The 23,975-nt window shown below is 45.5% G+C and overlaps 1 protein-coding gene across 2 annotated transcripts in view; it reads left to right on the top strand.

Moving 5' to 3' along the window:
* Window positions 1-4,242: 4,242 nt before the first annotated feature.
* Wipf1 (WAS/WASL interacting protein family, member 1) overlaps window positions 4,243-23,975 on the top strand; it is a 99,878-nt gene continuing 80,145 nt past the window's right edge. The window contains exons 1-2 of one of the 2 annotated variants that reach the window (XM_011239433.3): window positions 4,320-4,403; window positions 22,719-22,787. The gene's annotated coding sequence lies outside the window, so the exon portion shown is untranslated. Of the gene's footprint in view, window positions 4,404-22,718; window positions 22,788-23,975 lie in introns of both variants that reach the window. The other variant, NM_153138.4, reaches the window with a different exon arrangement.

The raw sequence follows: 23,975 nt of genomic DNA, 5'->3' as shown, positions 1-23,975 counted from the left end.
GCAATGGCTAATTAATTAATGCCGTTGAGCTCACCATTAGAGATACAGACAGGAGCTAAAGCGTGTCCAGCTGTTCCAGGTCACACAGGAAATTAGAGCTCCAAGGTTGGAGATAAGGAGCCAGACCTAGTACCAACGCATTCAACTATCATACGTAAGGCCTTGCATGAAACAATGGATGGGTGGAATTTGTTTATAAAATATGTTATTATTATTTAAAAGATCTAAATTCTTAGATACTGTTGTAAATATTCATTGATACCAACAGTTTGGGGAGAAATTGTCAGTATCAATCAAAAGGCACAAATCTTTACCAGCTTAGCAGGTAAAGATGCTCACCACCAAGCTTGACAACCTGAGTGCCACCCCAGGATGCACATCAGGGAAGGAGAGCACCCGCTGCTGCAGGCTGTCCGACTTCCACATGCAGGTCGTGGGATGCACACACTTCCTCTCATGCTCATAAAGCAGTAAATAAGGGGGCTGGGGAGGTGGCTCAGCGGTTAAGAGCACTGACTCCTCTTCCAAAGGTCCTGAGTTCAAATCCCAGCAACCACATGGTGGCTCACAACCATCTGTAATGGGGTCCGATGTTCTCTTCTTACTAGAAGACAGCTATGATGTATTCATATATATAAATAATATAAATAAATGTTTTTTAAAAAGAAGTCAATAAAATGTGCTAAATATTTTTGGAAAAAAAAAGGAGAAGGTACAGATCTTTCCCACTTGTCTCATAGATGCTGTTTTTATAAGTTATGGCATTGCTCTCTATACATTTGATTACTAGTTAGAGAATTCCACGGCACATAAGCGCTTACGATTATCAATGGTTATTGTGTACAAAGCAGGAAAACAACTGAAAGCAATATAAATGTCCACTGTTAGAGAATTTGGCTGGATTGTGGTACATAATACAGTTAAAAATATGTAGTTAAAAAAAAAGAACAAATTAGATTTGTTGAGTCTTAAGAGGAATGGAAAGATAAACTTTCATACCCATGCGACTTCTATCCCTAGAGTTTCCACCAGTTATTCAAACTGGCCCTAATCTAGAAGCTGCAGTGAAGGGATGCCACAGATGTAATTAAGCCTGAGTTTAAGAGAGGGGGTCAGCTTCAGTGGGATTAAATGGGTAGGTCTTATCCTGGCATCCATACATGAATGTAAGAAGTCTGCAAACGGAGAGTCTTTGTTCCTGGATGTGAGGACTGTGCTGGCTTCCGAGTGCAAAGAGCAACCTTGAAGCTGGCAGCTAGGAAGGAAAGGGGCGCCTCAGCCCCATCTCAGTCAGGAGCTTAGTTTTGCCAGTGACCAGAATGAGCCTGGAGTGGACCTTCCCTCAGTGCCTCTAGTCAAGAGCCCAGCCTCTCATCAGAAGTCATATGGTGCTCACTTACAGAGAGCCCTGAAGTAATAAATGGATGTGGTTTTGAGCTGGTAAATTTATGATAATTTCATATAGCAGCAGATAACCAATGCAATAGATTATTTTATCAGGAAACGTGATCCTATTCAGCTCTTTCAATAAACATTTGTTGAGTGAGTGTGTATGTGTGTGTGTGAGTGTGTGTGTGTGTGTGTGTATGTGCGCGCGTGTGTGTGTGTTTGTGAGTGAGTGTGTGCATGTGCTTGTGCGTGTGTGTGTGTGTGTGTGTGTGTAGGTGGGGAATCAAGCCCAGGACCTTGTGCATCTTAGCCAAACACTCTACCACTGACTTACCCCATCATTCCTATTTGTTGTGTAACAAAATATCACAGAAAAAGCATGGAAAATCACAAGTGGCTGCTTCTAGATGGGATTGTAGGTGGCTTTCACTTTCTGTTTTTATGCCTATCAACTAGGTGAATTGTTTAGAATAAGTACATATTTTTGGGAAAGAAAAAAAATGGAGCAAAAATATTTGGTGAATATGTTATCCCAGAGGTCTAAATATTACCATGTTCAGTTCTGCCTCAAGGCTTTTTAAAAATTCTTTTTGGAATAAAGTGCAATGTCAGTAAGTAAAATAATCACCTCTCAGGAGTACTGTCCTTTCCGTTTTGGATATGTCTATTAAATATGCTAAGCACTCGTGCGGCTCAGACACCGCCCTCCCCAGCACATCCTGGTCCTCTGCTGCTTCCCTTGGCCAAGTTTAGAGCTCCATTCATCTGGCACTCCACATCCTTCCTGCATGAACCCAGAAGACAGAACCTAACCTAGCACAGAGCCTTTAACCAGATCTGCTTGGACACCAACACTTCTTTACTAAAGCTTGTAACACTGTCTTTCTTTCCTGGCTTAGCATTCGGGGATCTTAATTCAGGTCACTCCTGAAAGTAGCAGCTCAGAGGTGGAACAAACAGGAAATCAAGTTGAGAGACTTATGGCTTGGTGGTTGGATCGAGGTATTAACACCATAATGATCTGAATTTAGAAATTCATATGCTAAGAGATCTTGAGCAGGTCAGCCAGGCTTTGGAGGGCACTGTTCAGTGTGTACAATAGAGACAGATGCCTATTTCACAGAGGTTCCTGTGAGAACTCAATGAGGCAGGTAAGCTCCCTTATCTGGTGTTTGAGACTGCCATCTATTCAGGAGAAGGTAACCAAAATAAAGTCCTGGTTATAAGGGGGTGGGAGGTCCAAAGGCACTGGATTAGGAGTTAGAGTGGCTCCCAAGATGGGAGTCATGAAACAAGAAGCAGAATAGGTTCAGAGCGCCTCTGTCTACAATAGAAAGACCAAATGTCAGCAGAAACCATCTCGAGCTGAACGTGTACTTAATGTCCCTGGCTGCTCCCACTGCTTAGCAACCCGGCGGCACAATGCAGCATAGTATGGATTGTTTACCCTCCTCATGGATTCCCTGTGTTGTCAAGCAACAAGAAGGAATATTTACCACACACTGCTAACCCAGGAAAAGATCCAAACTCAATGCGCCAGAACTGGAGAAAATGGTTCAGCGGTTAAGAGCACTTGCTGCTCTTAACAGAGGACACTTAGATTCCCAGCATCTACGTGGTAGCTCCCAACCGTCTGTAATTCCATTATCAGGGCATCCCACACCTTCTTATGGCCTCTGTGGCACCAGGCAAGCACATGATACAGATAGATATATTTGCAGGCAAACCACTTGTACACATTAAATAAATACATACATAAAAGGCAAATATAGCATAGACCTTAGACGAATACAGTTAACAGTGGGAGTTTGTAACCATCCTGGAATTCATGGTGAGACCTAAAAATAACAAAAACAAAACAAAAAGGAAAGAGTGCATTTAGAGACTCCTACCAAAAAAAAAAAAAAAACAAACAAACAAACAAAAAAAAAAACAAAAAAAAACGCTAATAAGAGTTTAGGAGAGGTGGCCCTGTCGCTGTCTTTCCAGGATTATCGTATCCGCCAGAAGCATGTCACAGAGACTGCACACATAGGGACAACTCAGCACAGAAAGCCTGAAGCCGAGGCATTCTAGATGCCACATTCTGAGGTGCATCTTTCAAAGCTTCCCTGCCTTTACCCAGAGAGCTACGTCGTCTCGGTAGCTTTACTATCCGGTCCAGTAGTTATACTGACCATAACTGTCTTTGTCTTTCAAATGTATATGTTCTAATGTGTCATCCCAGTGTTAACTTGCCTTTAAGGCCTGATAGTGGTGTTTTTGAGAACTGGCAAGAGCCATGTGAAAGGGCCTCGGGTTTCTCCTTATACTCGCTCGGCTCTTGATCTTTCTATGTTTGCAGAAGTCGGTGGAAAAAAAAAAAAAAAAGATTCCAAGAATCCCAACCGATAGGCACCTTACCCTGGGAAGAGCTGTGCGCTCCCAGTGGGCGGGGATTGGGGACGCGCGTGGCCCTTGGGCTTCAGTGGGGCCACTCCATCTTAGAAGCCAGTTTTTACAGTGAATGGAAACTTTTAAGTTTCTCAAAGCGGGGGGCGCCCTCTGATTCGGGAGCGGAGTGGAGATGACCGGAAAAGGCTTTCCCTGTGTTGGGGGGAGAGCACCCCACTCGGAGGCCCGGGTAGTTTCTAGGGACAGCGTCTTGGGTTGGGTATCCCTTCCAGGTCCGGCTCCTGGGCGCACGCAGGTCCGGACCCCTCGGCCTCCGCCCCGGGGAGAGCCCAGCCCAGGCTCCGGTCCCGCCGGCCTCGGAAGTCAGGGCGCGGCGAGGGCGAAGGGCGAAGGGCCAGCGGCTGCCTCGGCGTCCGCGTGTGGCGGGGGCCGTAGGGGGAGGACGCGGGCCGAGGGGGAGGGCGCACATCTCGGCGAAGTTCCCGGATGGTCGCAGCCTCCCGGCGCGGAGCGCTTTTCCTGCCCGCCCCGGCTCAGCCCTGCGGACCCAGAGAGAAGTTTCCCAGAAAAAAATGCCCCGCGCGCCGCGGGGCCGAGGAGCCGCCCGGAGCCGCTGCACGGTAAGGGAGCCGCGCCCCACCATGCAGGGCGCGTCCGGGGTGCACGGAGTTGGGGTGCAGACGGGCGGGTTGTCGGGGCCGCGTCCTCGGCGCCCAGGGGAGCGATCCCCGCTCAGGCCCGCGGTCCAGCCCGCGCGGGAGGAAGGGGCGGCGGCTGCCGGGGCTCGAGATGCCGCGATCCCCGCTGAGCGCTGCGGGGCTGCACCGACCCAGGACCGCCCGTGGACCCGATGGATCTAACCGCGGTCTCCCTGGGATGCCCGGGAACCGCATCTGCAACTCCATCTCCACCGAGGGCGGGTGACTTTGGAGTTTAGGGCTCCCAGAACTTGGCTCCAGTGCTCCCGGGCAGCCTGATCCCGGGTATGGGCGCGCTCTAGGTGCCTATGTCTGCTCCTGAAAGGGCGGCCAGCTCGGGTCAGGGCTTTGCGCCCGGGGCCTCTCCCTAAATCGTGGACCGCTTCCCTTCAGCCTTCATCTCCCGCTACTTTAGCATGCTTTTCTTTTCAAAGAAAGAACAGTGAAACTTAACTAGTGCAAGAGAAATCCAATAGGGATGACCCAGATCCTCGGTTTGTGGCTAGACTTTGAACTCAGATTAACAAAAGGTGTGTCTGTGTGGAACCTGGTTTGACTGGGTCTTGCTTAATCTCCAAGGAATATCCCCGGGCTATAGGCTCCTAACCCCTCAGGGTTTCTACAGTGAGCAGATTTGGTCTCTTTCTCTGAAAATCGCTAGTCTGTCTTGGATCTTCCTTGCCCTTCATCTCTCTGGTTCCTGAGCGGGCCTGCAGGTAGACCCACAGGGACAGCGGACACGTGTGCAGCCTGGGTAGGTTTTCTTTTAACAGCTTCCATATAATTTGAATACTGTATTTTCATTTGATAGATTTTTTTTTGCCTCCTCAAAAAATGCTTATTTCAATAATTGATAAATAACTTAAAAGTTTGTAGATCATGTTTTTGACTTCTTAAAGAGAGAAAGTCTTTCATAAACTATGGGCTCTCTGCTTCTTACAGTGCTCAGGGCACTGCCTTCTACCCTGATTACCTGCCAGTTGCGGTTCACCAGGCTGATCCTCTCAGAGGCATGGGGTGGTGTACACATATGTGTACAGATCGTACACATATCTGTGAGTGCCGGTTGCCGGCTGAAGAGAAGCTGCAGACTGGGTTTTCCAAGTGTTCTGGATCCGCTCAGCGACATCACCGTCTTCCCTGAGTAGCTTTTCTCTTTGGGAATCACATGAGCGCTTTTAGATTACGTGATGGAAAGCAAAGAGATCTGAAAGCAGGGAATGATCAAACTCTGGGATAGAAAGGGAGAATGAACTTATTTGCAGATGGAGGGATTCGCATCTTACTTCCGTTGTCCATTTCACACATTTTCTTCTGTGTGTTTAGCTACTGCCGGATGCCCTTAAACCTACTGTGTGACTCGGTTGACAGTCTTTCCACCGCTGGGTGTGAGGCTAGAACAGGATAACAGGTTATGAGACAGCAAGAAGCAATTTGATACAAAGTAACCAGTCACCAGGCACCGTGTAACAACAAGACACAAGAGCAAAAAGGAACTGCCAGAGAGTTGGTAGGTAGCAAAGAGCAGAATGCCTGTGTCTTTTAAATTGACCGTGCCAAGGTGCTTTGGCCGCCATGAGCCAGGTTTCATGAATGTTCATGATACTCCGTTTTTTCTCACAGTCTTGGATAACTGAATGTGTTCCTAACTATAGCTGTAGTTTTAAAGTTGAGCACTTTCCACGGTGATGCCAAATATTCTTTTATTCCTTTTATACTTTTATTCTAAAGTACACAGGACATTTTTATTTCTTGCTGCAACCTGTTCATTTCTAAGAACCTGGGAATCTAGGTCCCAGAGCTCTGGCCATCCTGGGGCCTGTCCTCCAATGGAGTCTACTAGATTTCTGATGATTTCCGTACGGAGGCCCCACTGAGCTGCCTTCCAGCAACCCACGTAGCCAGGCCACCAGCCCCACACACGCCAATTAGGCTGCAGCTGGAATCAAGCTCATGGCTCTTTGAGCATCGAGGGTCTTTACTGGAAGATGCTGTCATGCTCTCCGCTGGGTAGAGTTAGCTCAGAAGGACTTGTCCTGGATGTTTACCATCACTGTAGACAACCTTGTTTGGAACAGCAGAGCTGGAAGGCAAATGTGGTAAGGTAGGGGAGAACAAGGGGTTCAAGGAGTGGGATTCCTTCCAGCTGCTGGGAGTCGGCCTTTCATTGGCTCCTTCCGTTAGCAATTACTTATCACTGTGTATGTGCTTGCCATGGAGAGATTCGAAGGCGCCTTCACATTCTGTCCCTCTGTCCAGCTTCAGTTGAGAACCACTCCTGGTTTCACTTCCCCGGGACAAAGGACTTCCTCACGGAGCCTCCCTTATACTGCTCAACCCTAACAAATGCAGCTGCTGCCTCCCCCCCTCCTCCCCGTGGGTATTACAGTCAGGTTGAGATCACTAACTGACTCATGGATACATTTGGACAAAGAAACCTCTGAGGATCAGTTAGTTGAGTAGTGTTATCTGCTAACGTGTGGATCAGTGTGGAGTAGGCTGGGTCGTGGTTAGCCATGTGTGACTAGAGGCTTCCAAAGGCTCAATTCTGCGAGTGTGGAGTGAGGGGTGTGAGTCTTGGTTTGGCTTGTTTATAATAGGTAACCTTGGCTGGCCTGAAACCTGCCATATAGACCAGACTGGCCTTGAACTTGGAGCAGTCCTCCTCCTTCTGCCTCTCAGGTCCTGGGATTACATGCATGGGCCTCTGGCTCTAGAGAATTCACATTTGAGAGCCCACAGGTGATGCCAGTGTGCTGAATATAGTTAGTTTCCATGTGGTTACTGCATGGACCACGAAGTCTCCTTAATCTTGTGACTGGTACAAGTACTCTATCTTACAAGGTCTTTTTTTCTTTACCCCTAAAGTGAGATCAACAATCTCTACAAGAGGATTGCTATGAGGGTCATATGTGGTCACATGCACAGTATACTTAGCAGGTTGTATTTAATGGTGCTGTTGGTGTTTGTGGGCCATTATCATTAACATTATTATAATCAGTGTGGACGCAACAAAATAGCCTACATATAGGAGCCGCTTTTAGTATAAATTAACATATAGTCTCTGGGATGCCCATGATCTATCACATGTTTGACATTTACCATGTAGCTCCAAGGAGAAGACTCTTGATGTCTGGGATCTGCAGTGTCTGTCCACCCAGAAGAGCCTACACTGCTGAGGTTTTTAGGGGCAGATTAAGGACAGGGAATGCAGAGACAGCATGCATCACTTTCTTAGCCCCTTGGCACCAGGAAATATTGGTTATCATGACCCTCCATCCATGGGAGTGGAGTTTAACAAGTATATTAGCTGCTTCTCTCAGTCCAAGCAGCTTTGATCTCAGGTGTGTAGCCCAAAGCCCAGTAGCTAGAACACCATTTCTTCTTGTGGCCGGACAGCTCGTGGGACCGCAGCATTACAGCCTGCTGTTAGTCACAGATATTTACTGAGAACACAAAAGCAATAAACTTTGCTACTCAGTGAAAGAACACAGGTGAGGGTAACGAGATGTAACTATCTACAGCTTTTGTATTGTAGTCTTGATTGCTATGACTCACATAAAAATGTCTCTGTTACATTTTAATGTTTACGATAAATGAATTTTTCTCTTTGAGCAAGCCATTTCTTTAGTATAATTCATGTTGCCTTTTGGTTTTGCCCTATCTCTCAGTTATACTAGTGTGCATTTTGCTTTTCTTTTTGGCAGTGCTGAGGTTTGAACCCAGTGATTCAGACATGCTAAGCAAGACTCTATCACTGAGCCAAATTATATTAATTTAAAAAAATTTTAAAAATTATTATTTATTTATTTTTTGTTTGTTTTTCGGGATAGGCCTTGAACTCAGAGGTCAACCTGACTCTGCTGCCTGAGTTCTGGGACTAAAGGCATGTACCACCACCCAGCCCAATTAAATTAAGTGAATGAAATTCTTCAAAGCCTTCAGTGATTTTGGTGGCACACACCTTTAATCCCAGCACTTGGAAGGCAGAGCCAGGCAGATCTCCAAGCTCAAGGACAGCCAGGACTACAAAGAATCTCTGTCTCGAAAAACCAAACAACAACAACAAAAACCATTGGCTATTCTAGAACAGAAAATGTGTTAGGACAAAGTCTGCCGTCATTTAAGCTGGGTGGTGATGGTGTGCCTTTAATCCCAGCACTCAGGAGGCACAGGCAAGTGGAAATCTGTGAGTTCAAGGCCAGTCTGATCTATAGTGTTAGTTCTAGGACAGCCAGAGCTACACAGAGAAACCTTGTTTTTAAAAACAAAACAAAACAACAGCAAAATCAAACGATCCAGAGGCTGGAGAGATGAGTGCCTGCGAGCTGCATGAATGCAGGTGTCCATGGAGACCAGAAGAGCATATTGGATCTCGTGGAACCAGAGATAAAGATGGTGTGAGCCACGGAGTGGGTGCTGAGCATCTCCCAGCTCCTCCCTCCCCACTCCTCTCTCCCTCTTTTCTTCCTTCCTTCTATGACTCCTCTCCCTTCCCTCTTCCTTCCTATAATGTTACCAGTCATATGCCGTTTAGTTGATTCATTGAATATTTGTGCAACTCTGTGAGATTTCTGTTTATTTGGTGTGTGAGGCTGAGTTTCTTAGCTAGTGACAGGGTTAGTTCAGACCTGAGCAGCCTTATTCCAAACCCTGCACCTTTGACTCAGCCCTGTCCCCACCTTTGTTGGACATGACCCTCCCATTCCTGACTTCTGCTAACCTGTGGTTCCCATTCCCATCTAAGTGCCTTTCTGGCAACATCCCTTCCTCTGCCCTCTCTACATACATCTGTAGGTGAGTTCTACAGACTTTTCCGATTGGTCACACATCCTTAGGAAGACAGAAACAATAGGCTTTGTTACTACTCTGTACAAGGACATAGGAAAGCGAGCGGGAGGCACCGTTAGCCACACACCTCTGTGCTAACGATGGTAAGCATGGCTCACACTGTGTGAGAACTCATTCCTATACACTGAAACACTCCCTGCTCCCTTGGCTCATTTCTCTCAGTCACCTGTCCCTTTCTCTCAGTCACCTGTCCCTGTTAGCTTAGTCCTCACCTGCCCATGATTTCTGTTCTGTCCTGTATTCCAGTCTTTTCTAACCCCTGTTAGACGGCAGACTCTTCAAAGTAGTCACTTTTTAAAAACATTAATTTTTACGCTTATTCCCCTCAAATGCAGTTCGTTTTTTACTCATCATTAAGCGATGGCAGCTTCCTCGCCCTGTCAGTCAGAGTTGAGGTGAAGGACTCGGAAGTTAAAACAGACCCTGTTTTGCAGAAAACTCTAAGATGTCGGGAAACATGTTTTAACCTAAAACTGGACTTTTTACTCAGGGTGATCTGTATAAAGTGACATTCATTGCCATGGTTAATTTAACTGTACAGTATCTTTATATCCAGAATAGGATATAGTTCTGATAACTCATAGGATTTGTGTTCTTATCGACCATTATTGGAGCTCCTAAGAGGTGATATTCTCCGCTCTAATACAGCCAGAGACAGAGGTAGGTAGACCCCTATAATGAGGCAAGTAGGGACAAAAAGCTCTTGACTAATCATAGGAGTAAAACCTTGAGGTGACACAGGCCAACAGCCAGGAACATCCTGAGGGAGCATCCAGTAGTTAAGACCCAGGCCTGGGGACCCCACAACCAGCCTGAGATAAGAAAAGCCCAGAAATACAAGTTATTTTAGGAAACAAGGCCAACCTACTTCCTCCCATTCATAGTGATTCCTGAAAGGGGAGAGAGGTGGGGGACAGTCCCCAGACCCAAACGAGAGCTCTGTCCAGCCTAGTGAGTGCTCCTTTAGATAAATCAAAGTGACTTTTGTTTGCTTGTTTTTTTTTTTTTTCTCAATGTATAAAAACCCCAGATAGTCTTCTTGGCACTCCGTTTCCAAGTCTCCTCTCTTTTGCTGAGAGCTTTTTTCTTTCCCTCACTGAATTTCTCCATTCACTCGCTCTGATCCGTGGGCCTCATTCTCGTGCTCCAGAGGCAAGGACTGACCCAGGCCCTCTGCAGCAGTGCCTGGGTCTGCCTCTGACCCTGTCACCTGAGGGTGAAGGCTCAACCTGGGGCTGAGAGGAGACGTACAGGGGAGAGAGAAGTTTAAACGAAGCTGAAGGCCACCACCTCCCCTGCCACTGACTCTGCTGACCTTGGGCCAGTTCTGTCTGGTGCCTGCAGCAGGAAGGAAGTGGTGCATGAAATGGGGACTCAGATCCAGTTTTCTGGGCTAGCGGAGTCCATTATAACTTTAAGCCAAAGTTGATTTTTACATATTTTTAAATTTTTCTTACACAGACAATGCGCGTTCCTTTAAGACATGTCTATGTGTTAAGATGTTTACATAGTCTCCAGTAAGCAAAGCTTGTACCTTTAAATATGGGCAATCCAGCTGTCTTTGCCCTCAGTTCATTCCCATATTCCCGTCATGCCTTTTCTCCTCAAACTTTCACCATCCCCACAGGGTTTGGCGATGTGTTGCACACTTCTCTCTTATTTTATTTTTAATTATTCTTGTGGTAAAATAAAAAAAAAATTATCACCAAGCAGTGAAGCATTTAGTATTTCTCGGACATACAGCTGTAGAGAAACCTCTTCCTCCTATGCATGGCCATTGTTATACTGAGCTGAGAGTCAAACCCAGGATTGTCTGCACACTAAGCACATAAAGTTCTATGCCACTGGGCTATAGACCAGCACCCCTCCCCCCGCCATCGGCCATACTGTCTCTAACAGCTGTGTGGCATTCTGAAGTTGGGATGTATTTAATTAGTCTCCTATTGGTTGGTCACAATCACTCATTAGAGCGTTCACTGTTAGTCAGCGACTGTCAGCTTACCTGTTAGTTGTCTCTGTGGCAGAATGCATGTAATCGTTTACTGTTCCCTGCACAGACCAATGGGCTGCTGGTTGGACTTTTTTTTTGGTGGGGGGGGAGTGTTGGCCACTTGTATTTCTGATTCCGATGACCTCAGCTCATTTCTTAAGCATCACAAACATTTTCTCATTGGTATGTACAAGAAATTGAGTATGTTGAGCAAGAAAGTTAGACAGACCTGCAAAGGTCAAAGAAAAGGACTGACTGGTGTTGAAGTGTTACGTTAGCCATCAAATAAGCCCAGGAAACCTTGGGTCTCCCCTCCCCCAGCACAGTAGATTTGCATCCCACAGAACCTTGAGAAAACATGTATCCTAGCTATTTACTCTCTGGGAATGTAAACAGAGAGAGCAGTGTCTTGACCACAATAGTCGTGTGTTGTGGAGATGGGTAGTTAAATAATGGAGACAGTCAGATCAGGCTGGGGTAGGGAGAAAGGAAGCAGCCGGCTCTTAAACAGGCCACATCCCATCAGCAACCCACACCCCCTCGTATGTGTATGCCATTAGTTAGGCAGGGGGTGTGGCTTCCAGGAAGGACTACAGTAATGGAAAAGAAAGAAATAATAAACCAGTTCCCGACCCTGCATCTCAGACAGCAAGGGGAGGAACATTAAGACAAGTTTTCAGATGGGCCAAAAATTCCTCATTATATTTTTGAGAACCTAGAAAAGGCAAAATAGTTAAAACCGTTTAAAAGACTTTGTATTAGTAAGGTGGTTTAGTTTAGTCGGGGCCTGTGTGTGTCCATTACAGCTGTAATCTGATCACACATTACTAAAGAGGAAACTCAGAATGGAAGTTTTAAAGAATACTGGTGTTTTATAGTAAAATCACACGTTGTTCTTTCTCCTAGTGTTAACACTCCTTACTTTCAAAATTTCACATTTTTTTCTGAGACAAATCAAAAAATTAGGTTGTATATGAGGGTTATAGAGTTTCTGTTAGTGTAGGGTTGAGAGCTTGAAGGTCATTTCTAGACAATATAATTCCCTGTTCCCTTTAATCTGTTTTTGAAGAGGAGCTAGAATCAGAAAAAACAAACCAAAACAAACCAACCAAAACAAACCAAACAAACAAAAAAACGTTTTTCTCATGATTAAAGAACTCTGAGTATAATATTATGGCCTTATTTTAACTATAACATTCCTTTGTGCGTGGAAATAATTTTTCTTTTTTTTCTTTTTCTAAATATTTATTTACTTATGTTGTGTATATGAGTGCTCTGTCTTCATGCATACCAGAAGAGGGCATCAGATCCCATTACGGATGGTTGTAAGCCACCATGTGGTTGCTGGGATTTGAACTCAGGATCTCTGAAAGAGTAGTCAGTGCTCTTAACCGCTGCGCCATCTCTCCAGCCCTATGTGTGTCTTTAATCAATCCTCACCATTTGCTATGATAAAACAATGTTCATAGTTTTCCCTTGGAGCTTGGGAGCAGTCTTATTCTCTAATAGCCAGGCGTTCAGCATTTGTGCTATACCGTCTTAGCCGAACTTGTGGCTCTGTCAACTTTTTGAAAATTATAGTTTCAATTTGTTCAGATCACAAATGAGTATGTCCCTGCTAGGCGAAGACATGGCTCAGTGGAGCACATTTGGATCTCCCCCGTAAAAGCCAAATACATCCTTTCATGCTTGTGACCCTAGGCCTGCCCGGTGAAGACAGGTAGATCCCAGAAGCTCACTGGCCAACCAGCATATCAACAGGAGCTTCAGGCCCAATGAGAAACCCTCTCCCAAATAAAACTGATACTAGAGGGTGGCGCCTGATGTCTTCCTCTGGTGTCTCCATGCCTCCAAGCCTGCACACCTGAATACACACATGTGCACACAGACACACCTGAATACACACGTGTGCACACAGACACACCTATGTGCTTCATATATACATATATTTAAAAAAGACAAAAAGAAATATGTATAAAAATGTTGATATTTTTTCTCCTTTCTCTGTCTCTCAAGTTCTTACTCCTAAGATAATCAATATGAGTCATGCTGGCTCATGCTTTCTCTTTGCTTACATAACTATCAATAACCACATTTCCACAAATAGTTTCTAGTAATAAGAATGGACTTCCACATACTCGTGTATATATATATATATTTTTTTTCACAGCACTAAGAATTAAACCCAGGACCTTAAACAGCTCCAAGCTACAATTTTTTTTTTTAATATAACAAGGCATCATAGACATTCTCTACAAGTTAAAAAAAAAAAACCCTCAATTGCAGCATGAATGTTTAATATTCTGTCACTTATTTCCGAGTCCATACTGTTTCAAGGTTTCTTCTGCAACAGTAGCTCTTCTGAGATCATGCTCGGCACATGTGTTTGAACATGCTAACACATGCTCTGCACATGTGTTTGAACATGCTAGCACACAGAAGCTTTGTTTCTGTGTGTCGGTCCCTGAGGTGGTATTACTTTCCAAAAGCTGTAGGAATTCACATTCTCGCTAACACGATTTGAAAGTGTTTCCCTACAACCCTGCCACACAGTTCATTTTAGAGTACAAACTTTCTGCTCTCCATTTCTTCATTTATTTCAAATGATTCCTTTACGGAATCCTTGTCAATATCTTTGCCTTAAGGAGAAAAAAAAAAAAAGCACACATTTAAATTATTCATACCCGATCTTTTTCTTAATTTTTTATGTGTATATGTTTGACTTCTAGAATCAGGAAAGAAAAATTTATGCCTAATCTCACAGAGATTAATTGTTCTGTGCTAAACTAAAACAAAACACTTTCTATTTATAATAAAGTCAGTAGAGACCTTTCAATCCTGATTTTTTCCCTTCTAAACGTGTATTATTTAAGACATTGTCTCAGAAAATATAAATGTATTAATAATGGGAAGATCAGAAACGTACCAAATACAAAGTTGGGGATACTTACAGAGTCTTAAGCCTACAGAGCTAATCAGGTTTCCCTTGAATCCAAAAACACCGAAGGTTCTTTGAAGACGTTCATTGCAGGCTCTGCTGAGAAATTACACAGAGAGGAAAAAGGGAATCGTAGCAGATAGGGATTGAAACCTGGAGAGTATTGAAAGCCCCACCCTCCTTACTCCTGCTGATTTTCCTGGGAGGTGAGACCACATTCCACATCCCCTGCCCTTGTGCTCGCTGGGAGTTCATTATAAAATTATTTGTGTATAACTCCAGCAGTACAGAGTTCTGGCTAATCAGAAACAGCTGCACAACTGCAATCGTTTATAAGAACAGAACAACAAAATCAATCAGCAAGATTTTTTTGTTTTTGTCTTTGAGTAGGTCAGGCCAACATTGTGTAGTCCAGAATAACAGCATTTTGTAACTAACTTTACACGGATCGGGTTAAAAATCACTGGAGCCACAGAAGTTGGAATTAAAAATTAGGAAAACATCCGGGCGTGGTGGCGCATGCCTTTAATCCCAGCACTTGGGAGGCAGAGGCAGGTGGATTTCTGAGTTCAAGGCCAACCTGATCTACAAAGTGAGTTCCAGGACAGCTGGGGCTATACAGAGAAACACTGTCTTGAAAAACCAAAAAAAAAAAAAAAAAAAAAAAAAAAAAAAAATTAGGAAACACTGTGGGTTCTTGATAGCCACCATAGTGAAGTGGTACTGTCTTCGATGTTAATTACCGCTTAAAAGGCTAGGGAGATTCATGAAGGGACATCCTGTTTAAAATAAAGACTCTTCTCTAAGGGTTGGGTCTCTGGAGTAAGGTTGTATTGTCCTCGTCAGTGTCCCCAAGGAGAAGTCTGTCCATTTTGCCAGACTTCAAGGACTGAGGCAAGTCCTGGGCTTCAGGCTAGGACAACACTGTAGATCAGGCAAGCTGACATGTCTGCCTGCAGAGATCTGGACCACATCAGGCATGAGGCATCTGTTTCCTAGGAACCCTGAAGCCAAAGTCCTGTTGTGGTGAAGAGAGTTCCTGTGATTCATATATCCTTGCCCAGAGCCTCAAAGGCCCACAGCAGCGGGGTGAGGGCACAGAATGTGGCCCTATCCCTATAGCTCCAGGTAGTCAGTTATAATGGAGACTGCAATACTGAAGGACCAGAGGTGGGAAATCTCTGCACTCAGGATCTCTGCCTGAGCTGTAGCTGGGAAGGATGCTGCCCCTGCAGGGCCATGTACTCATCTGGTCTTTTACTCCAACCAGTCTTCAGAGAGAGTGCAGACTCTAGGAATGTGTGCTGATTAATAAAATAATCTCGACTATCACCTGGCTCGATGACACAATCCCTATCCTACCTTGCGTTGAAGGGAACGGGGCCCTTGAGGAACACGAATGCTCTCAGCTTTGTTGTATAAGAGTCAGATGAACTTGACCGTGTTACCGTACTATGTGGAAGGTCATGGATCTGGAGGGAGAATGAAGTTCAGGTCTCTGGTAGGACAGACCACCCAGGGACTGCTCTGAATGAGCACCGTTAACAATGCTGTTGCTACTAGAAGCTGTCAGTCGGAGATCTGATGAGCACAAAGGGGTTTTGCTAAGTGATAAATAAGGGAAGGGCAATGCCCTACATTTCTCACTGAGCTAAGATAGCATATGTGTAACATGTAAAGATCAAGATAGACTTTAGCCAGCAACTAGAAAGCTACATTTATACTTAGTGTGCAGTTGCTGAAGAGAATACATTAGCTGGAACAATGATGCAACGATGATCATTTAAAAACAAGGAGGGTTTTAAAGTAATATTGCTTTTCTAATGTTTAATAATTGAATTATGTTGCTATATGTTATGTTATTATATTTTGCATGCTATAATAATATTAATTTCATTTGAGACGGGGTCTCAATAGATAGCCCTGGCTGGCCTGGAACTTGCTATGTAGACCAGACTTGGCTTTGAACCTTACAGAGATTCTCCTGCCTCTACCTCCTAAACACTGGAATTAAAGGTATGTGTCACTATGCCGGGCTCATAATATTACTTTTTGTTTGTTTTTGGGTTTTTTTTTTTTTTTTTTTTTTTTGGTTTTTCGAGACAGGGTTTCTCTGTATAGCCCTGGCTGTCCTGGAGCTCACTTGGTAGACCAGGCTGGGCTCAAACTCAGAAATCTGCCTGCCTCTGCCTCCCGAGTGCTGGGATTAAAGGCATGCGCCACCACGTCCGGCTATTACTTTTTAATAATATTGCTAGTGGCAGATTTTGTGTTATATACAGTAAAAATCAAAATCACACTCACTATGCATACACATCCTTTCTTATCTACCTTTGTTTTGCATGCAAACGTACAACCTGACACCCTCTTCCACACCATGTGTGTGCACCCTCACACACAGGTGTACTTCAGCTCTAACTAGGATGCACCTTGGACAAGTCTGCATTTTGCTGCATTGCTCTGTGTACGTGTACTTCATAGATAGTTCAAACATCACTGCTTCCTAATGAGTGCTCTGGACCATCCCAGTTCAAAGCCCACATGACTGTGTGTGCCATGGAGGACATTTGCCATGATACCGGTGATTCCTGAGAGTGGATAAGAATACCCACGTGGGGCAGCACCATTGAGAAGTCTGACCTGCTGCTGGTGGGTGACTGTGGCCATTGCTTGTCAATTTTACTGAGGGACAACACATTACTGTTTTGACTCAGCTCGGACTATCCTGGATGGCAAGCAGCCAGTCAGAGCTGAGCACTACTCTTGAAATGTCCTGGTTGGTGCTGGCCAGCCAGGGCTTCCAAGTTGTGCATGGGAAGGTTCCATTTCTGCACGCTTACGTGTGGTTTCCCTATAAACTCAGATACCCGAGAGAGTCGAGTGGAGTCCTAGTAGCTTCATCTTGTCATCCCTGGTCCTGGTAATGCTGAGATGGAGAGGAAAACCCAGGTGGCTCCTGGGGGAAGGTACAGTCTGTCAATGAAAGAAGGGTAGGAGTCAGGTGCTTCTGAGCTTCAAGGAGAGGCCCAGCAGGAGGACTGGGAGAGAAGAGCAGCAACCTATCTTTCTCAGCAGGGATGGGGAGCCCCTTGTAACTAGCTTGTGGGTAACTAGCTTGGCGTTAGCTGGTGACCTGGGCCAAGCTGTGGATTTGAAGGCAACACTCATTGGAGGATACCCATCTCACGATAACTCAGCCTTTGTGAAGGAGGCTCCTTCCTCTTCCTTGCCTTGCACGCTCCCTGTTGTCTTAATGTTTTAGCTTGAGTGTCCTCCCTCCTAACATCCCCATTGCCTTCCTTACAGCGTAGCATATACCTTAGTCTCTTCCATGGTCTGTTGAGTGCCTGTCTCCCCGTTGGGTACTGAAGTGCTTGATGGCTCGGAAGCTCGACTTTTTACCCTTCTTTTCCTCAGCGCCAGAGTGAAGCACACAGGAAGTGCTCAAAGCTGGATGAAATTGTGTGTTCTAGAGCAGTCGCTCTATCTTGACCTGCTTTTAAACAGCGTATTAACAGGAACTTGGGACATCGAAATCTTAGCTACTGTTGATGCCCATTAAGTAGGTCATGGGACCAAGCCCCCCTCAGTTATATTGGCTATCAGTGCAGTTCTAAACTTAGAATGACAAGATTTTACCTATTTCATCAATAACAAAGAGTTAGTTGGCTGTCTCCTAGTTCCTTCCTGACCTGGAGGCCTCTCACTTGTACTTTGCTAAGGTCCCAGAAATCGGCGAACAACCATGTTTAGAGGAATAATGGTAATCCAGGAACAATAATTTTTTTTTTACATTTATTTAATTTTCATTTTGTGTGTATGGATGTGGGCACGTGCATGGCATATTGTGCAGATGGAGGTCAAAGGACATCTTTTGGGAGTCTCTCCCATCTCCTATATGAGTCCTGAGAATTGAACTCAGGTTGTGAATGCCTTTCTCCAATAGGAGGTGATGGAGCTCATTTGGCTTGAGCCAGAGTTCAGGGATTTTGGGGAGGGGGAGAGAAGAAGAGAGGGAGAGAGAGAAAGAGAGAGACAGAGACAGACAGAGAGAGAGAGAGAGAAAGAGAGACACAGAGAGAGAGAGAGAGAAAGAAAGAGACACAGAGAGAGAGAGAGAGAGAGAGAGAGAGAGAGAGACAGAAAGAGACACACACACACACACACACACACAGAGAGAGAGAGCCACTTCCTTCCGAACTGGATCTTAAACCCAGCTGCTAAGGGCCTGGGCTCAGGGAGCTGTGGCCCTGCTGGCCTTAGGGCTGGAGAGGGCAGTAAGTTGTGGGTTCTAGCCAGGTTCCAGGATGGAGCTTGAAGCCTTTCCTAGAGGAGGTTCAGGCAGCCTTTGAAAGCTTCCCCACAGGTGTTATTCCCCACCCAGCACTCTGTCAGGACCAAGATGGCTCCTATCGCCTTAGACCATCCTTACACCTGTAGAACAATGACCTGGGGGTCCTCAGAGATTGGAGGGAAGTTCAGTACTCTATCAGATAAGATAGGAGCAGCTCTGAGCCAGAGGAAGGAAGTCCCAGGCAGCAGGATGGGGTTGAGAGGGCTTGAAGGGTTGAGGTAGAGTCCTTTGTCGCTGTGCCATCTCTTCTTGGAGACCTGGGGGTGGGGGGGTGTCACTGTTAGGATTTGGGAGTCTCAGTCTGTCACAGTGAGCTTAAACATTTAATGTTATATTTAGCAGACTTCTGACAAGATTGAGAGCTCGTATCTTGTAAGCATATCTGAGTTAGACAATGTATATCTGTTTTTAATTATTTGCTCTAGATTGTATCTAGCAAACAAAAAGATTATATTGTAACTTAATGACAGTAGCTAAAACAAGGCTAAACATTTTTAAGACAGTGATCTTTAGCCTTTTAATTTATAAGTCTTCAAAGTAATATTAAAATTACTATTTATCGAGGCAGGATAGAAACCTTATGAAAATCTTATCTCAGTTGCAGAGTGTTTTTGCAGATTTTTTTTAAAAGTCAGGTTATTCTCAAGCAAGATGGTGGCGAGGCAGGGACTTTCCACAACAAAGATGGTGGACATCTTTTCATGTGGCTGAAGCTATAGCTAGTCATGTGACTGCCCTTAGCTAAGATGGCACTGAAACTATAACTCCGCCTCTTTTCCTCCACCCTTAGCAAAGGTGGTGGAAAGTCCTATGTTGCGTCTTAGAATGGAATGGCATCTATTTACAGAAGTGTGGCTATGTATCAGCAAAGAAACGAATAGTCCTATAAAGAGACAAATAGAAATGTTTTGCCTGGTGGGCAGGACATTTTGTGCACGTGAGAAGATCTCTCCCTTCCACTGTAGGCAGCCTCTGCTGCCATACAGGTCAGAGAAGGTCTCACCCAAGGGAAGAGGTTCTAAGGTGGGGGTTTGGGGGTGGTGGTATCAGTGAGACTGGCCAGCTGTAGCATGAAGCCCGTGCCTGGGAGTTTCGATGTTCATGCTAACCAGTGGAGTAGCTTACTAATGTTGCTGATGTTTGGATGGAGAGATCTAGTGATCTGATGGCCCGAAAGTGACCTCAGTGACAGACGGTGTGTGTCTGGATGTGGCCCACGAGGTGGAAGGACCATGAACCTGGTTATGACACAATTGATGTGTTTTGTAATGTGGCAGCAGGATGCGGCAGAATGGGATGCCTTAGTGGGCCCTTACTGAAGCATTCCCCCCCCACACACACACACACAAAATACCAACCATATGATGGGTCTAGTATAAAATGAAGTTTATTTGGGGCATGAGAAGTGGGGTGTGGGAAAGAAATGAGACAGAGAGGGACAGAAAGAGAGAGGAGAGAGAAAAAAGGGAAGATGCTGTCTGGGAACATGTGTGTATGTGGGGGTGGGGGGCGGAGAGGACTGGGAGAGAGAAAGAGGAGATGGGGTGGGGAGGGCTAAACATTGTCCTTTTATAGCAAGCCAGGCTCCTACTTGGCTGTTGTTAGGTAACTGTTGGGTGGAACCTAGAAGAAATGCTAGCAATAAAGCATCCTTGGCCTGGAGCTTGTTTCAGCCCTGGTTCTGCACAGTTCTCTCCACAGGAAGAGCATTTGGGGGAACTGAAAGGGCAAGGCCAGACAGCAAGGAGGTGAAACTCTTCATGGCAACTGCAGAGCACCATACTTTGTAGGCTGGATGGGAAGTGGTCCACTCCTTCCCACCGTCCTCCCATCAGGGCTGTGGCACTGTCAGCTCCCATGTGAGTCCTCTGCTGGAAGGCTTCCTGGTCACCCTTTCAATCCCAGAAAAAGATGAAACAAACTAACAAACACCACTCCCAAGATCTGAAGTCATGCCCACTCTTCGCCTTATCTGATGTGGAGTCCAGGTTCAAATCCATTGTCCCTCCCTCCCTCCCTCCCTCCCTCCCTCCCTCCCTCCCTCCCTCCCTCCCTCCCTCTCACCCTTCCTTTGTATATAAGTGGAGGGTTGCATGTTTGTGGAGGCCGGCAGTCAGCTTTGGAAGCTGTTTCTCAAGATAGGCATCTATCCACCTTGCTTTTTAAGACTGAGTTTCTCAGTAGGACCTTGGACTTCCCGATTAGACCAGGCTGGCCAGGTGTGAGCCTCATGTGTGAGCCTCATGTGTGAGCCTCAGGTGTGAGCCTCAGGTGTGAGCCTCAGGTGTGAGCCTCATGTGTGAGCCTCAGGTGTGAGCCTCAGGTGTGAGCCTCAGGTGTGAGTCTCAGGTATGAGCCTCAGTGAGTCTCCGGCCTCCCTCTGTAGCACTGACATTATAAGCCCTGCTTCATGTTTGGCCTTGTATGTGGGTTCTGGGGGTGTAACTTGGGTCCTCACGCTAGTGTACCAAGCACTGTGTGGACTGAGCTGTCTCCCACAGTCTGGTGTGACTCAGACTGTTCTAAAATTAAGGAATTAGAGGTGGAGCGAGGCTTCTGATTTAGACGTTCCTGATGTCCAGGGTTTGTACCCACCTTGTCTTTGACTAGAGTGACACTCTAGGCCCTGCTGTGGAGTGTGTTACTCTGTCATGTCAGCAGGCCTCCTGTGAAGTTGGGACTCTGGGCCCGCGCAGACTGCTGCCATAGAACTGGAAGTTGTAGGGTAGAGAGAGGTTTTAGCCTTTTTCTAAACAGCCAGGAGGAAGCCTGTAGGGAGGGACCTGTACTTAGTGACCCCCCCATCTTCTCCTGTTTTAGCCCCAGCATAAATCAGTGAACTCCCCTGAAACCAGTAGTGGCTTGCTTACAGGAACTTGAGAGCCGAGTGTGCTGTAGCTGACCTTGTTGCATAAGATGGTTCAGGGACTTCCTCCTTTTTTATTTTTTTCTCCCCATGAAGTAAATCAAAAGGGCCCACAGGAGAACAGCTTTGAGGATACACTCAGTTCTAATTTGAGTTCTTTGAGCAAGGGTGCTTGCACTGTATAGATTCTAGGGGCAAGGGAAGCAGATGTGTGTGTGGGGGGGTTATTTCAAATTTTGCCAGAATTAAAATCTTTTTAGAGAACATGCTAATGTAAGAATCTGTAAGAGCAGCCAGGAGTGGTGGCACATGCCTTTTATCCCAGGACTCAGAGGCAGGTTGTTCTCTGTGAGTTCTGGGCTAGCCTGGTCTATATAGTGAGTTCCAGGACAGCCAGGGATTCATAGTAAGACCCTGTCTCAAATAAAACAAAACACTACCCTAAACCACTCTCTCCCTCAAAAAGGAATCTGTAAATTGAAAAGGGAGTGTATGGAGCATGCTCAGAGCTGGGGCCCTCACCTACGCTAGAATAAATGGTAGACATGAAGAGATAGTGTGGCAACATCTGAAAGAAAGGGTCCGGTGAGCATAGTCCAGCGTGAAAAGAAACAGGGTCTATAGCAGTGCTCTGAGACCTGCTCTCTCTGTGGTCCAGTAAAAGATATGTTTTCCATTGAAGTTGGGTAGATGATGGGTGGATGGATGGGCGGATGAATGGATGGATGGATGGATGGATGGGCAGATGGATTGATAGATGGATGGATGGATGGATGGCTGTCTAGATAGCAGATGGGTGGATAGATGGACAGAAAAAAGTTTTATTAAAAAATTCCCATGTTTACCAAATATACTAATTGTCTATTCTAGACTGTTTTCATTTCTTTCTTTATTATTTTACTGACTTGACTCAGGTCATGAGGCTTGGAAGCAGGTAGGGACCTTTAACTTCTAGCCTGTTCCTTAAAATGAGAAAGGCCGAGGCCAGGAAAATGACTTTTGGGTAACAGCACTTGGCATTCAGGCCTGGTGACCTGAGTTCAACCCAAGGAACACACAAGACGGTGGAAGGAGAGAACCAACGTTACAGAGTTAGCCTCTGACCCAGTAATGGAAAAAAGAGGAAAAGCCGATTGGAACTTGCCAGGGAATGGGCAGGAACTTGCATTGTGAAAAATGCCAATTTGAATAAGCATTTATCAGGCAGGTATAAACCAGTCTTGTGGATGTTTTGGCAGATATCTGCAGGATCCAGTGACAGAGGCTATGTGGTACGAGGTGAAGATTGTCTCTTGCAGTCACTAAAGGTTGGTGAGGAGGTGGTGGAGCACCTAGGGAGCACCAAGGGAGGATCAAGGGAGCACCAAGAGAGGGAGTGGAAGTGATGGCTAATGAAGTAAGGACATGCTGAACCTCCACGCTGTTAGACAGGAAACGTTTGCTTTGTATCCCTGATGCCAAAAAAGACATGGACCCTGTTCATAGTTTATGGTTGCCTCTGGTCTAATGTGTGTGTGATAATTGCCATGGTATTATGTCTGAAGACAGTATGACTTTATAGTGACATAGACACATAAATGATGCTTTATTCAGAGTCCCTGAGCAGGAGCCATGTTATAGGATGCAGGCCGTGTTATGTCTCTAATTTCGTGTCTCTTATGTAGGTATTCAATAACTGTTGTTGCATCGTTCTGTTGAGCAAGGGCTATGTCTCAAGTACCTGCCCTGAAGTCTGAGGCCCTGGGTTCAACACCAGCACCACATACATCCAACACAGAGGAAAGAAAAGAAAAGGGAAGCGAGTTGTTTAATGCTTTCAACCAGAATCGTGATGTTTTTAATTATATCTCTCTGTATAATACTATCTATATATAATATAGATACAAGAACATCTAATTACAAAGATCAGTGTTGCTAATGAAGTGTTTATTTGAAGGACAGTTTGACACACTTGATCAATGTAGCAGAGAAAGGGACAGAAAAGTTAGGGTCATATACCAGAACTACCCAAATGCTTTTGGGCTGAAGGTGTGTGTTTTGTGTGTGTGTGTACAAATGTGAAGCAAATGAATGTGTGTGTATTGGTCATCATATCCTGATTGTCCAAAGCTGCTCTTTTGAGCTGGGCTGAGCTTTCCTTCCAAGGTCAACATTCCGGATGACCTAACGCAGGCTTCTGTCAGCCTGGTTTATACGTGGTAGGTTTCTGTGGGAAAGAGGGTCCTGATTTTCCTGGCATCTTCTCACTGCATCTAGGACCGCTGTAGCACTAGCAGGTTTCAAGGCTGAGGAGTCAAGGTCAGAGGAGACCCTAGTGCAACCCCACACAGAGTTGAGTGCAGTCCTTTGCACCCCGCCCCCACAGCACTGGTCCGTAAATGAGTTTTGCTCAGCTGATGGTACTGAAGTGTTTCCTGTAGCCTGAGACCTGGTGCTTCAGACTCCAGCTAGACACTGTTGCAACACTGCATTAGCTACATACTTCTTTTATAGAA

This window comes from Mus musculus, chromosome 2 (genome assembly GCF_000001635.26).
Source record: "Mus musculus strain C57BL/6J chromosome 2, GRCm38.p6 C57BL/6J".
Lineage (NCBI taxonomy): Eukaryota > Metazoa > Chordata > Mammalia > Rodentia > Muridae > Mus > Mus musculus.
Note: the sequence above shows the minus strand (reverse complement) of the source record. Positions and strands in the feature narration are given on the sequence as shown.